Below are 13,264 nucleotides of genomic sequence, written 5' to 3' on the forward strand. Positions count from 1 at the left end.
TCTGCTTCCTTAGCCAACTGATCAGACACTTCTAACTTTACTCTGCACAAGGTTTGGATTCTAGCAACTCTTATATAGAAAGCACTGAAAGAGCGGAGCATGCGCTCCATCAGCAAGTAATGATAACCAAGTCTTAATAAAAAGCCAACTATATTAAAATCTAAATCCAGCTTTGTGAGAGGAATTTGTAACCATTTTAGGAGTTGGAGAGCTTAATGTGAGTTTATCAAAAATAAATTGTCATTCACTCTGATAACAAATGAAAGTATTCGAGATTGTATCTTCGGGTATGGCAAATATTTTATTATAAGAACGAACACTTTCAGTATAACTACCAGCATATCTGCTAGTACGATTGCGCAACAGTCAGTATCAACTACATATTCCAATTCCAATTCTGCGCTGATTAAATGCGCCCACCTTGTCCGTGGTTTTCTCTGTGGGACTTTATCTGCTATGTACGAGTATATTGTAATGTGGAGTTGTCGGTAGAAAGTGTCCACTGAAATTACCTCAAATACCGAAGATTATATTTCTAGGTTAAACGGATTTAGGTATTACTGTACTGAAATCAACTCATTTTCAACAGAACCTTATTAAAATCTGTTTGTGTAAAAGAAAACCTTATTAAAATCTGTCTGTGTGTCATACGCATTTTTCTCCAAAACGGCTAAACCGACTTGTCTTTTTTATGCGTTGGAAAGGTCTGAAACCTACCGCCATCTCCTACCATACGGTTATGTGAGATTTTTACTCACTAAAATCACCTCCTTCTCCTTCGCTCACCCCGCAGGACGGTTGTTTCGGTATTACGTCGCGGGGCAAGATCAGTTAGGAACTGCGCCTCGTGTCATTATTTGTAACTTTCCCCTGAAGCTCCTCCCTCCTTAGCAGATTATGAACCGCCTTCATTCATTTTTCCACCGCCCTCCAAGATGTTTCGGAGGCTAGCATGTGATCCACGAAATTCTGGGGAGTTAAACGTGCCCCGGCGTCAATTTCCGCCTCCGCTCTGTATGCACCGAAGCGCGGGCGGTTAAAAACAACATGTTCCGCATTCTCCGGAATCATCACGTATGTCGGACAATACGAGGAGCCATTATCCTCGAAGCGATAAAGGTATTCACGGTACCGTCTTTGTAAGCTTAGGAAGTGATTTACGTGGTATTTAACCTTGCTGTGCCTTCATTTGATCTATTTTGAGACATCTTGAATAATCCCGTGTTTCCAGCGTCCTTTAGGTGAATTATCTCATCTTTTTTGCCCAGCCCCATACCGATTGCGAATTGGTATGGGATTTTTCTTCTATTCTCTTCTCTTCTATACTTCCAACTTCAAAGACAGTGCCCAGACTGGAGCTGCATAAAGCAAACTGGAGCTGATAACAATCGAGATCAGCAGCCGATGGCATTGCCTAGGACTACCTATATTTGGTAACATTCTTGCCAACAAGGTAGCCACTTCGAAAGCTTTGTTTGCTAAATTTTCAAAATGCGAAAAGAATTTCAGTCTTTGGTCAACCATGACTCCTAGGTATTTAACCGTTGGCTGCGATTGTATTATGTGTGCACCAATCCTGATCTTTATCAACGTTTGCTTCTTTCGCTTGGTAACCAAAACTACCAAGGTTTTATGCTCCGCGGGCGTCAGACCTCTAGCCAAGACCTGATTTAAAAAATTGCCTCGTTTGTGAGTACCTCGATCAATATCTTGTGCCACGATGGTCACTCTGATGTCGTCTACGAAGCCAATGATTGTCACTCCTTTAGGTAGTTGCAACTATAAAACTCCGTCCTACATTTCTATCCACAGGAGAGGAACGAGGACTGACCCGCGTGGAACCCCGCAGGTTGCTGTATACGTCTTAGGGTCATTACTCCTCACAGGTCTGTTTGTCTGTCTATCTGTCACACCCGATTTATTCGGAAACGGCTGGACCGATTGTCACAGAAATTATTGAGAGCGTGTGGTGTGCTGTTCCCTTTACATACAACAAGTGGTCCCATTGTGGGTTAAGTTCTAGGGGGAGGGGCTCTCCATACATGTGAATGGAGGATGCACATTTTTTTTCAGAATGTGGCCATGTGGGGTATCAAATTCGAAACTGGCCCCACATTTAAAATAGGGTAAAATGTAGGAGAGTGAGGGCTCAAAATATGACCCCCAAAAAGTGTAACAGGCATCGTTTTCAGAACCTATCTAACTGAAAAATCTAAAAAAAATCACTGTGGTGTGTCTAAACGAAATCTAGGCCTCAAAATACATCATCATCATCATCAACAGCACAACAACCGCTATCCGGTCTAGGCTTGCCTTAATAAGGAACTCCAGACATCTCGGTTTTGCGCCGAGGTCCACCAATTCGATATCCCTAAAAGCTGTCTGGCGTCTGGTCTCAAAATACATCGTGTTCCAATATTTGTACAAATAAAGTTAATAAGAGTATATTACCACATTTTAGAAATTTAGCCTGAAACCCTCTTAAGATCATGCTAAAACTAAAAAATTGCTTGCACAAGGGATAACATAAGGCATAACTTTGGGAAGTTTGAACGAAATTCAACTATTATTAGTTATAGAAGGTGAAACTTTCACATTTTGTATGAATTTCGTCCATACTAAAACGTGTATGACGTCATCATGGCCAATCAATTCGTCAATACCACAACAAAGTGAGTTCACGTGAATAGGAGGTTGCAGGGAAACATTTCGTTTTAGTTTTTTAATCATTTATATATCAATATCAATTACTCAAGAGTCAAGACAGACATTTATATGGGTTTGAATGCATACGTTAATGAAGCTTTTTGGTAGTCTCTAATTAAGATAGACACATTCGTACATTGAACCATCGGTTGTCAATATAATAATCAAAATCGTTGGCACAACAATCCATATTGGATCAGGTCCTTAAAGTGTGTTAGAGCACTTCATTCAAGACCGTAACGGTACACTACAGAACACTGTAGGAGGCAATGTGGTCAGCATTACGCTCGCCCGAGATTATTACCCTGATTTGACTCAGGTAATCATTCACAGCTGAGTCGGCTGGTATCCGACGTCAAATCACGATACAAATCCCACTGCCGTCAGAGAAATTTGAACCGCGACCTTCCGTACGACAGGCTTGTGCTCTAACCACTCAGCTATCCGGACATCCGGTTGTCAATATGCAGACTTTATATGCACTGGTCAAACAGGAAAAATAAGTATAGGAGAATGCAACTTTGAGACCGTTGATAATTTCTCCTATTTAGGATCGAAAATCACAACCGATAACAGCTGCAATGAGGAAATCCGCGCACGGTTGTTGTCAGCCAACATAACCTATTTCAGCTTACCAAATCTGTTCCGCTCGGAACGTCTCACGATAGGGTCAAAGCTCTTACTGTACAAGACTATGATCTTCCTCGGAGACTTGGGTTCTTAGCGAGAAGAATTGCGAACTCTTGGTCGCGTTCGAGAGAAGAATCCTCCGAAGAATTTTTGGTCCCCTACATCAGGATGACGATTCCGTAGCCTACATAACGACGAAATATATAAGCGATACCATGACCGTCAGGTTGTGAATCCGGCTCAATAGGTTACGGTGGGCAGGTCACTTAATCCGTATTGATCAGGATGATCCAGCCTGGAGAGTCTATAAGGGCAATATATATGGTAAAAAAAGAAGACGAGGCAGATCCTACCTAAGATGGAGCGATGGCGTAGGTCAGGACGCCAGAGAGCTTTTAGGGATATCCGTGATGCCTGGAGTTCCTTATTAAGGCAGGCCTATACCGGATACCGGTTGTTGCGACGTTGACGATGATGATATGCCCGTATGTATACTTTTATGCACGAAGTAAATCCGAAATATGTGTACGATCAATTTACATACTTGCATATATAAGTATAGCATTTGGTAATAGGCAATGTTTGTTTGTTTAGGTGAGCACAATATCTACGTCTGTAATGCGTATAAATATCTGTTGTTTGAAAAAAATATGAAAGAATTTTTGTTGAGGATGCTGGGAATCCTGAGTCCGCACCCACTAGGTGACGGACCGGACCAGTTGGGAAGCAACTTACTTCTTCCTTTGTAGTCCACGAACTCCTCTTTTTTGAGTTAAACCCAAGTTTTCAAAAAAAAAAAAAAACGAAAAAGCTGACTGACGGTTTCGTCCAAGGCAGAGGCAACTCATCAGACGCTGCCTCACCTCTTCCCTGGTGAAGCTACTCCCAGGGCAAAGGTGAGGCAGCGTCTGGTGAGTTGCCTCTGCCCTGGAAGAAACCGTCAGTCAGCTTTTTCGTTCTTTTATGAAGGAATGTTTTGGATTTTTAGCCATACACGAATGGAAAAAAGTGCATAGAAAATTTCACACATAAGATGAACACAAAACCTTTATACCCAAAAGGCAAAGGTGGTCAAAGCCTACTGTTGGCTCCTACCATACGATTAGTTGAAACTTTTACTCACTAAAGCCTCCTCTTTCTCCTTGATATGACCCGCGGGACTGCTATGCTCAGATAATAGCATATGGTCCAGGATATTGTCGGGCGGCAACTATGCTCTGGGGAACAATTTTGACCTCCGCTTAGTGTGCGGCGAACCTCGTAAAAGTTAAAAACAACGTGTTCTACATCCCCCTCAATCACACCACACACAATATGAGGAGTTGTCACACCCAAAGCGATAAAGAATACGTGATACATTCTGGGTTCACTTAGGAATTGGATTAGGTCGTAGCTAACCAGTCCATAGCGTCGTTTAGTCCACTTTGTGATATCTGGGATAATTCTGTAAGTGGAGCAGCATTTAAGAGAATTCAGTTCGTGCCAACTGTCGACGATAGATGTAGGAATTGCCAATTGCATATGTTGGGTAATAGATGAGGCATCATGCCTCCTAACACGCATGCTGCTTCGTCAGATGTTGTACTGCAAGCGCACGACGTCCGCATTGCCCTTAATTGGTATGAGCATTTACTGATTTTCCTATTTGCTTCATTTCTAGTACCGATGCCCAGACAGGAGTTGCATAAAGCAAAGTCGAGCTAATAACTCTAGAGATAAAGAGCGGTTTGATTCTTGGCCAATCATGACTGATTTGTTCGCCAATCCTAATCTTCATAGACGTTTGCCTCCTTCGGTTGATGATTAGTACCACCGTTTTATGCTCTGCGAAGACTAGACCAGCGACTTTGCCAAATTGCCTCGTTTTTCAAAATTTCGATCTTCTTTATGCCTAGTGCCACGATAGTCACTCCAATATCATGTGCGAAACAGATAACGATCACCTCTTTGCGGAGTTGTAAACTCCAAATTACACCGTACATTATGGGGAACTTCCCAGGATGTCCGATATGTTTTAAGTCAATCGTCCGAATTCTAACACAACAACTTCTCACAAAGAAACTCTATGACGACGTGCATCAGACAGTTCCTAAATAGGTTAAAGCCTTAAATATTATATTTTAGATCAATTTGTAGAATCGAAAGCATTCTTCACATCGAGAATAAATATCGCGTAAGATTTACTGGCCAAGTTCACCGTACTGATCGCATTGAGAGTGGATCTTGCCTTTCGAAGTCCGAACTGCCTGTCCAAGAGCCCATCTCTCTTTCTGTAATCGGTATAAGCCTGTTGTAGATGATGCGTTTGAAAAGTTTGCCGACGGCACTTAATAAGCATATAGGCCTTTAAGACAAAAGATTCCCCAAAAGCTTATTTAGAAACGAAGACTAACGGTTTCGTCCAGGGCAAAGGTAACTTATCAGACGCTGCCTCACCTCTGCCCTGGGAGCAACATGACAGAAAGTAGCAATAGGTGGAAAACGCTCTTTCATATGATCACAAAACACGACAAGGGTGCGAATTATAACATCAATAGTTTGAGCCTAAGCTAGGTTAAAGCTAGGTTATTGTTTGGGATATGGGAGATCCTAACTTCATATGCACCTGACGTTGGACCGGACCTTTATTTCGCTTCAGTATTAGTGCTAGCTTTTTTTTGTCTTCACTTTTCCGGGAAAATCCTTGCTTTGAAGCACCGTGCCACTAGCAGCGCCTGATTCGAGATGCCGTCTAAACCTGGAGCTTTGTTTTCGGCAATCTTCTTCGTGATATCAAGAACTTCTATTCTGGTTACCTCAGGAATTTCATCGAAATCTACCTGAATTGTGGATAGGTTCTATTGACTCGGGACTTGTGGGAAGAGAATACTAACAAATCGAACTACTCGAAGCAAATCTGGGTTTGTGTTCGGCAGTGAGCGTTTATAGTTGATCAATGCCAAGACTACCTTGTAGGCACCTCCCCATTTGTCGCAATCCGTTTCCTTGCATAACCTCTTGAAGCATCGAAGCACTCAGTTAAGGCTGGATTTGTCATTTCCAAACTGATGCCAGTTGATATCTTAGCAAATGAGACAACGAATATATAAATCTGAACTTAGTCTCCCCTTTATCGCGGACTAAGAGCGCCGGAAAGGAGAGATTTCTAAATAGATAGCGGAAGTTTTGGGATCACTCAGAAAAGAGCCGGTGAACACATAGGCTATTTCATACCATCAAGGAGTTGCTGGGGAGATAGGATGGGGAGATTAATTATAATCTCATCCAGTTTTTGACGGGGCACGGAGGATATCGCTAGTACTTCTACGGGTTCAAATTGGGCAATTCAAACTGCGAGGGAGTCCCCAAAGACCCAGAGCACATATTCTTCCACGGTCTGGGATTCAGCAGACAAACCTAGAAGAAACTTTAGGTGTAAACCGGAAAATGTGGTGAGGAAAATGCTAACACTTCAGGAGGATTGGGAAGCGATTAAATCAATGATTGCATCAATCCAGGGCAAACTACGAAAATCGAAAAAGGTGAGGAATGAGCGGTGGAGAACGTCGCCCATAGAAGATAGGAGTAATAGCTAACGTGCAGTATCTCCAGCTCGTGATGTAAGACTTCATATTGGTTCCACAATAGGGGGGGGGGGGGGATCCGAGGGTGGTTTTAGTGGGTAGAAACCCCACATTCTGGCGTACGCAGGCCACAGTCTTTTGAAGGTTTCCACCTCCTTACAAAAAAACACAAACCAGCAGACAGATTTTGAACCGATTTTAATAAGGTTTTGTTAACCTTAAAAAGGACAAACATCTCTTATCTATGTATTCTGTTCTTGCCCCCATCTAAGTACACGAAAAACGTTTAACCTACGTGATCTCACGAAACCCACTTTATTCACCAAGCTAATCCTCAGCAAGTTAGGTGGTTTGAGTATTGTGGTGTGTGTATAGAATTGGTAGTTATTTTTTCTTGTTCTTCTCTAGCCTTTGTCCGGTTTATAAAAAGGATCAACTCGAAACTGGTAATCAATAAATTTAGTAAGTAGTAGTAGCAGTAGTGGAAATTTCCCAATAGTTTACAGGTAGTATTTTCTTCTTAGATATGTATAAGACTCTAGTGTATTTCAGGCTACTGGTTTCAATGTGGTATTATTTTCTGATGTTTTAGAATGTAGAATATAATTTCACAACGAAGACCGCAAGTTTGACGCTATAACTCTATAACACTATCCACGGAGATCGCCTATGAAATGACCTCTCCTCTAAGGCGTTCGCAGGTTTTCGTGAATCTGAGAACATCCTCCAGAGACAGAGAATACGCAAACCCTTCGTTGAAGAAAACTTTACTAAAGTATCTCAATTTGAGGCCTGAGGAGGTCGGGCACACGTTCTTGTATAAGGTATAAACGTGTCTTGTAGCTATTGATCAGACGACTAATAAGTGCGGTCGCCACTTTATAATACTAAAAATTTATTAAGGGGATATGGCATCTCATCTATGATTCATATGAAGATACCGGGGGCTACTCCTCCCCTTCGATTGTTTAAGTAGCCGACACTTGTAATGTAACGGTCCCAAGTCCATAGCAGAGCAGTCCATCTGTTCGATTTCGGCACCATTACACTCATCTTCCGGGAGCCAGGGAAAGCTCGGTAACCTTCTTTAGGGTCAGTCGCGCACCCTCTGACAGATTATTGAAGGAGGAGCGGTACTCTCTCTGCCACTCGTTCATGCTTTCGTCGTCAAAGTTTATCCGTAGCATTGTACAGTATGCACCTACCGATTCAAAACATAGTATAATCCTTAGGGAGGATGCAATCTTTACCGCTAAGAGGAGCATCACTGCACCAAACTTCATGTCAATCGGCGCATTAACAACGCAAGATCTGCTTGCCTAGTTTGTCTAAAATCTCAATGACAACTTCAAATTGTTTGTTTTGTGCTACTGTCCTTTCTATTTTGTTATAGGTGTAGGAGTAATGCATGGAAATTGACCGCCACTGTTTCCCAAAAGTTTGTGGCGTGTCATTGAAATGCGCTGACCTGGCACAATTTCGGAAGAAGAACTTTATCGATGCAGTGGGCGGTGTTGATCAGGAAGGCAAAAACGACACATGAGTTCATCAAGGAACTCAAGAACAATGAAGATAGGAAACTACAATTGTAAGACCGTGATAATTTCTCCTATCTAAGCTCGAAATTCACAACCAATAGCAGCTATGACGATGAAACGGTTATTGGCAGCCAACAGAGCCTATTTCAGTTTACAAAAAACGTGTCGCTCGAAACGTCTCACCACAGGGCTAAGGCTATTACTGTAAAAGACACTGATTTTGTCAGTCCTCATGTATTCCTCGGAGACTTGGATTGTTAGCCCAAAAAAAGCGAACTTTTTCTCCCGTTTGAGAGAAAAATTGCTTGAAAAATTTTTGACCCTACCAGAGATGCAGCTATGTCGTAGGTCAGGACGCTGACAGCTTTAGGGATTTCGAATTGGTTTTTACGCCGTTGATGATAATGAACAACTCGATTGCTGGGTATGTCATGCAGTGAAATCTCTTATCCTCCGATCACCTCAGGAATGCATCACGCGGAACAACGAAGAAGGAGTGCAAGGGGTTTGGAAAATCCTGAGAGAAGCTGAAGTGTCTGTCAACAGTGGCACATAAGCATGGCTCATGCACTATACCCCATTAAGTGGCGGATAGCAATCATATATAATATATTGCCTATCTGGGCATGGATATTTGACAACTCGCAAAGACGGAAGCTAAAAAATTTTGCGCCTGATGGCTGCTGGGGTCTTGCAACCGCATCGAAATAGATGGTGCTGGTCATGGCGGGATCATGTCTGCCATCAACATATATACTTGTAGAGGAGTTCAGAATGCTGCACATATAGTTGAACGTAGAGAACGCTGGGTTGAAGCAAACTCAAACTTAAATGATCGCTGGCGAAACAGATTGGAAGAGTCCTCCAACGGTCGATGGACGCAGGCGGACAAGCATCTTGGATGCGATATCATACTAAATGACGCAAAGCATCTGATACCGCCAAGCAATCCTGAAATGGTGGTTTAATATTGTAAGACAAGAGTGGCTGGCGGTGATTGTTAATGAATGCCAGTCTCATATGTACCCGTGTTAGTTCCGAAGATGCTATGGGGCGGAACCAAAGTGAATACCTCCGTACACAAATAAAACAAAGAAATCCACGTTCGTGTATTTCCGCAAATTATTTTCTGAATTTGGGCATAAACAATAAAGAATTACAAAATACAAAAAAAAAATTTGAAGTAAATGATGCACACTATGAATGTATATTTATTTTCAACTCATTTACGTATTACTTGCTCACAGTTTCTCGCCAACAGGCCTTATAGTCAATTCGTGAACCTACGGAAAATGACGCCTTTAAACTTCTGGCTTTCTCGAAGAGGTCTTTCTTACCTGAACATGTGGTGGTGTGCTTAAGACAAACAATACAGCATTAGATATATCCTCTGAGTTCAGAAGAGGATGGCCAGCTTCTTTCATACTTTCCATATTGGGTAGTACTTCGGTTAAGACAGCTCCTGGACTAATACTCTGGAATTAGCAATCAAAATATGGTCAATTCATTATCCTTGTCTTTTCTGTAAATAACATCAATTTGATTTTTGTAAAAGTGGTTCTAGATAGCTTTTTACTCCTCCAGATAATATTCAGGAAGCGGTCTTATCTTATTTCAAAAGCTAACTAGCAAGAAACTTGACAGTAGAGCACTTACCGTAACCTTCACCTTCGTTCCAGCATTTGCAAATTCCTGACGATAGGTCTCCACCATAGCCGTTACTGCAAACTTAGAAGCAGGATAGATATTCATGGATCCTATCGGGACAATGGGAACATAATGTCCCGCGACGCTATTTATAATCACAACGTGCCCATCAAAGTTTCTCTTTTTCATTGAATTGAACGCCTCCCGAACACAATAGACCGCACCCATGACATTCGTCCCCACAACATTCCGGATGGCCTGGGTATTATCTGCGGCTGATAGCTCCACACCCACTGCCGCAACACCAGCATTGTTAACGAGAACATCAGTCCCTCCAAATTTAGTTTCAACCCAAGCGAAAGTATCCTTCACTTCATTTTCATTGGCTACGTCACATTTCCGGGGATGGTACTGGGATTGTAGATTTTCTGGAAGAGCACGTTGATTTTCTCGAAGGCGTTCCTCACGTCGGGCAAGGGCAACCACAACGAAACCATTTTTTACTAAATCTGCGGCGATTGCTGCCCCTATACCAGCACTAGCTCCTGTCACTACAGCGACTTTGTTTTGTCATCTTTCCATCCTGCTTCCTTGGGTTGTAGTTTAAAATTTGCAAACTGATCTGAAACTTAAGATTTTATTTCTGAACTTTAAACAACCTTAGATATTAACAAAAACACTGTCCAAATTATGGACTCGATTATATCAGCAAGTCATGCTTACCAAGTGCTAACAAAATATCATACTTGGCCCGCAGAAACCGAAAAGTAACTGCCAATGAATGGATGGATAATCCGCGAGTTAGAAATTGATCTGAGAATTTATTGAGCTCCGCGAGACTGTTAGATGCGAGTGGATCATACATAGATAAAGCTTCGGTTGCTTTGATAACAAGCAGAAGATACCCGTGCTTGGAAGTATTTTTAGCTTCGTAAAATATGCTTGTCATGCCAATGAATGGTAACTGTGCGTTTAAATTGGAAAATGATCTTCACCAAGACAATTGAAGTTAACTCTGTACACATTACCGAAAAACAGAACTACTGGTTTCCATTCTATCTGTATCCGCACGTATACGTTGAATTAAAAACAATTTCATAATTAACAGCAATCATTTCATAACAACTAGAATATATTATTTGAGGAAAACCTTACTATTGATTCTTCAGAAGGAAGAGCATGAACAAGCAGTTTTTCTTATCAGCTAGAACGCTGTCTTCGATCTTTCTACGTATAAATACAATATATGTACATAGGAACTGGCATAGCTCTAGGGAAAAAGTTTTCGGAACTGATTAGAAACATAACATTTGTAAAAAGGAATATTACTAACATTATTTTTAGTTGATTTTCGTTCAGATTCTGCCAGGGTAGGCAGCAATCTATTACAAATATGTTGCAGAACGGTGCATAATGGGCTCGAAAAGACAGGATAAAGTTGCTGGAATGGCAACAATCTTTGCTCCTTCCGAAAAGAGTCGACTCATACCTCCCAGTGGGTAGGTGCGGATTACAAGCAGTTAGCCTAGTGGCGTACTAACTTGAGCGGCAACGACAATAGCCCGGCATGACACGGGCTTATGATTTTTCAAATAATTGGGAACAGGTTGCATTTTAGCTGTCAACTAAAACATTCTGTTGCCTTACTAAATTATAGTGACACCCCGTGCAAGCCGCTCTGAAGCTAATGTGTTAACTTGACATCATCATCAACGGCGCAACAACCGGTATCCGGTCTAGGCCTGCCTTAATAAGGAACTCCAGACATCCCCGTTTTGCGCCGAGGTCCACCAATTCGATATCCCTAAAAGCTGTCTGGTCTCCTGGCCTACGCCATCGCTCCATCTTAGGCAGGGTCTGCCTCGTCTTCTTTTTCTACCATAGATATTGCCCTTATAGACTTTCCGGGTGGGATCATCCTCAACCAAACGGATTAAGTGACCCGCCCACCGTAACCTATTGAACCGGATTTTATCCACAACCGGACGGTCATGGTATCGCTCATAGATTTCGTCATTGTGTAGGCTACAGAATCGTCCATCCTTATGTAGGGGGCCAAAAACTCTTCGGAGGATTCTTCTCTCCAACGCGGCCAAGAGTTCGCAATTTTTCTTGCTAAGAACCCAAGTTTCCGAGGAATACATGAGAACTGGCAAGATCATAGTCTCGTACAGTAAGAGCTTTGACCCTATGGTGAGACGTTTCGAGCGGAACAGTTTGTAAGCTCAAATAGGCTCTGTTGGCTGACAACAACCATGCGCAGATTTCATCATCGTAGTTGTTATCGGTTGTGATTTTCGAACCTAGATAGGAGAAATTGTCAACGGTCTCAAAGTTGTATTCTCCTCTCCTTATTCTTCCTGTTTGACCAGTGCGGTTTGATGTTGTTGGTTGGTTCGTCTTCGGTGCTGAAGTTGCCACCATATATTTTGACTTACCTTCACAGATGTGCAGCCCAAGATCTCGCACCGCCTGCTCGATCTGGATGAAGGCAGTTTGTACGTCATGTTAACTTGTATCAACTAAAATTATGGATTATACTATAAATCGCCAAGAAAGGCAAAGCAACAATGGTCCGCTACTAAAAAATTAGAAGGGTGCACTATCCTAGTAGAGAAGGAAACGCTGACAGTCCTCAATTGATCTCCTCGGATGTTCGCTAAAATTCCTTTTTGCAACGGGGTTCATGTTACAGAATCGGACGACGAGATACCGAGTTTCTTAGAAACTACTCTCTGACTAAAGCCTTCTTGTACCACTTGAACGACAAAGGACTTCAGCTTTTTGGGCAATTGTTTTCTAACTAAGAAAACTACCTTGAGCACGTTTTATTTCCGACCAAAAAATTGACGAAAATGGTAAAGTGGTTATTTTATGACAATTTTCTCAAAACTGGAAATTATATATCTAGTTCTATATAAGATATGCTACAAAATCATATATAATATAATGTAAAACATAAAGATTAAAAACACATTCGTTTTTTAACAGAAAATATCGTTGACCATGTTTTTTTTCCGTCAGTGTAGGTCTCAGGGCGAACCATGGATTGATACACACGAAAGTACATAAAACCTGGGAAGGGCCTGCTCAACCAACACCAACAGCTCTACTACCAAACCCTATTTTCACCTCCACGTGGTGATCGCTGGGGATTCTTTCTTAATGAAAAACTGCAGA

At 41.9% G+C, this 13,264-nt stretch overlaps 1 pseudogene; it reads right to left on the bottom strand.

Annotated features, from left to right (window-relative positions):
• Positions 1 to 9,630: 9,630 nt before the first annotated feature.
• Positions 9,631 to 10,666, bottom strand: LOC119653419 (annotated as a pseudogene).
• Positions 10,667 to 13,264: the final 2,598 nt, after the last annotated feature.

The sequence above is a fragment of the Hermetia illucens genome, chromosome 1 (assembly GCF_905115235.1).
Source record: "Hermetia illucens chromosome 1, iHerIll2.2.curated.20191125, whole genome shotgun sequence".
NCBI lineage: Eukaryota > Metazoa > Arthropoda > Insecta > Diptera > Stratiomyidae > Hermetia > Hermetia illucens.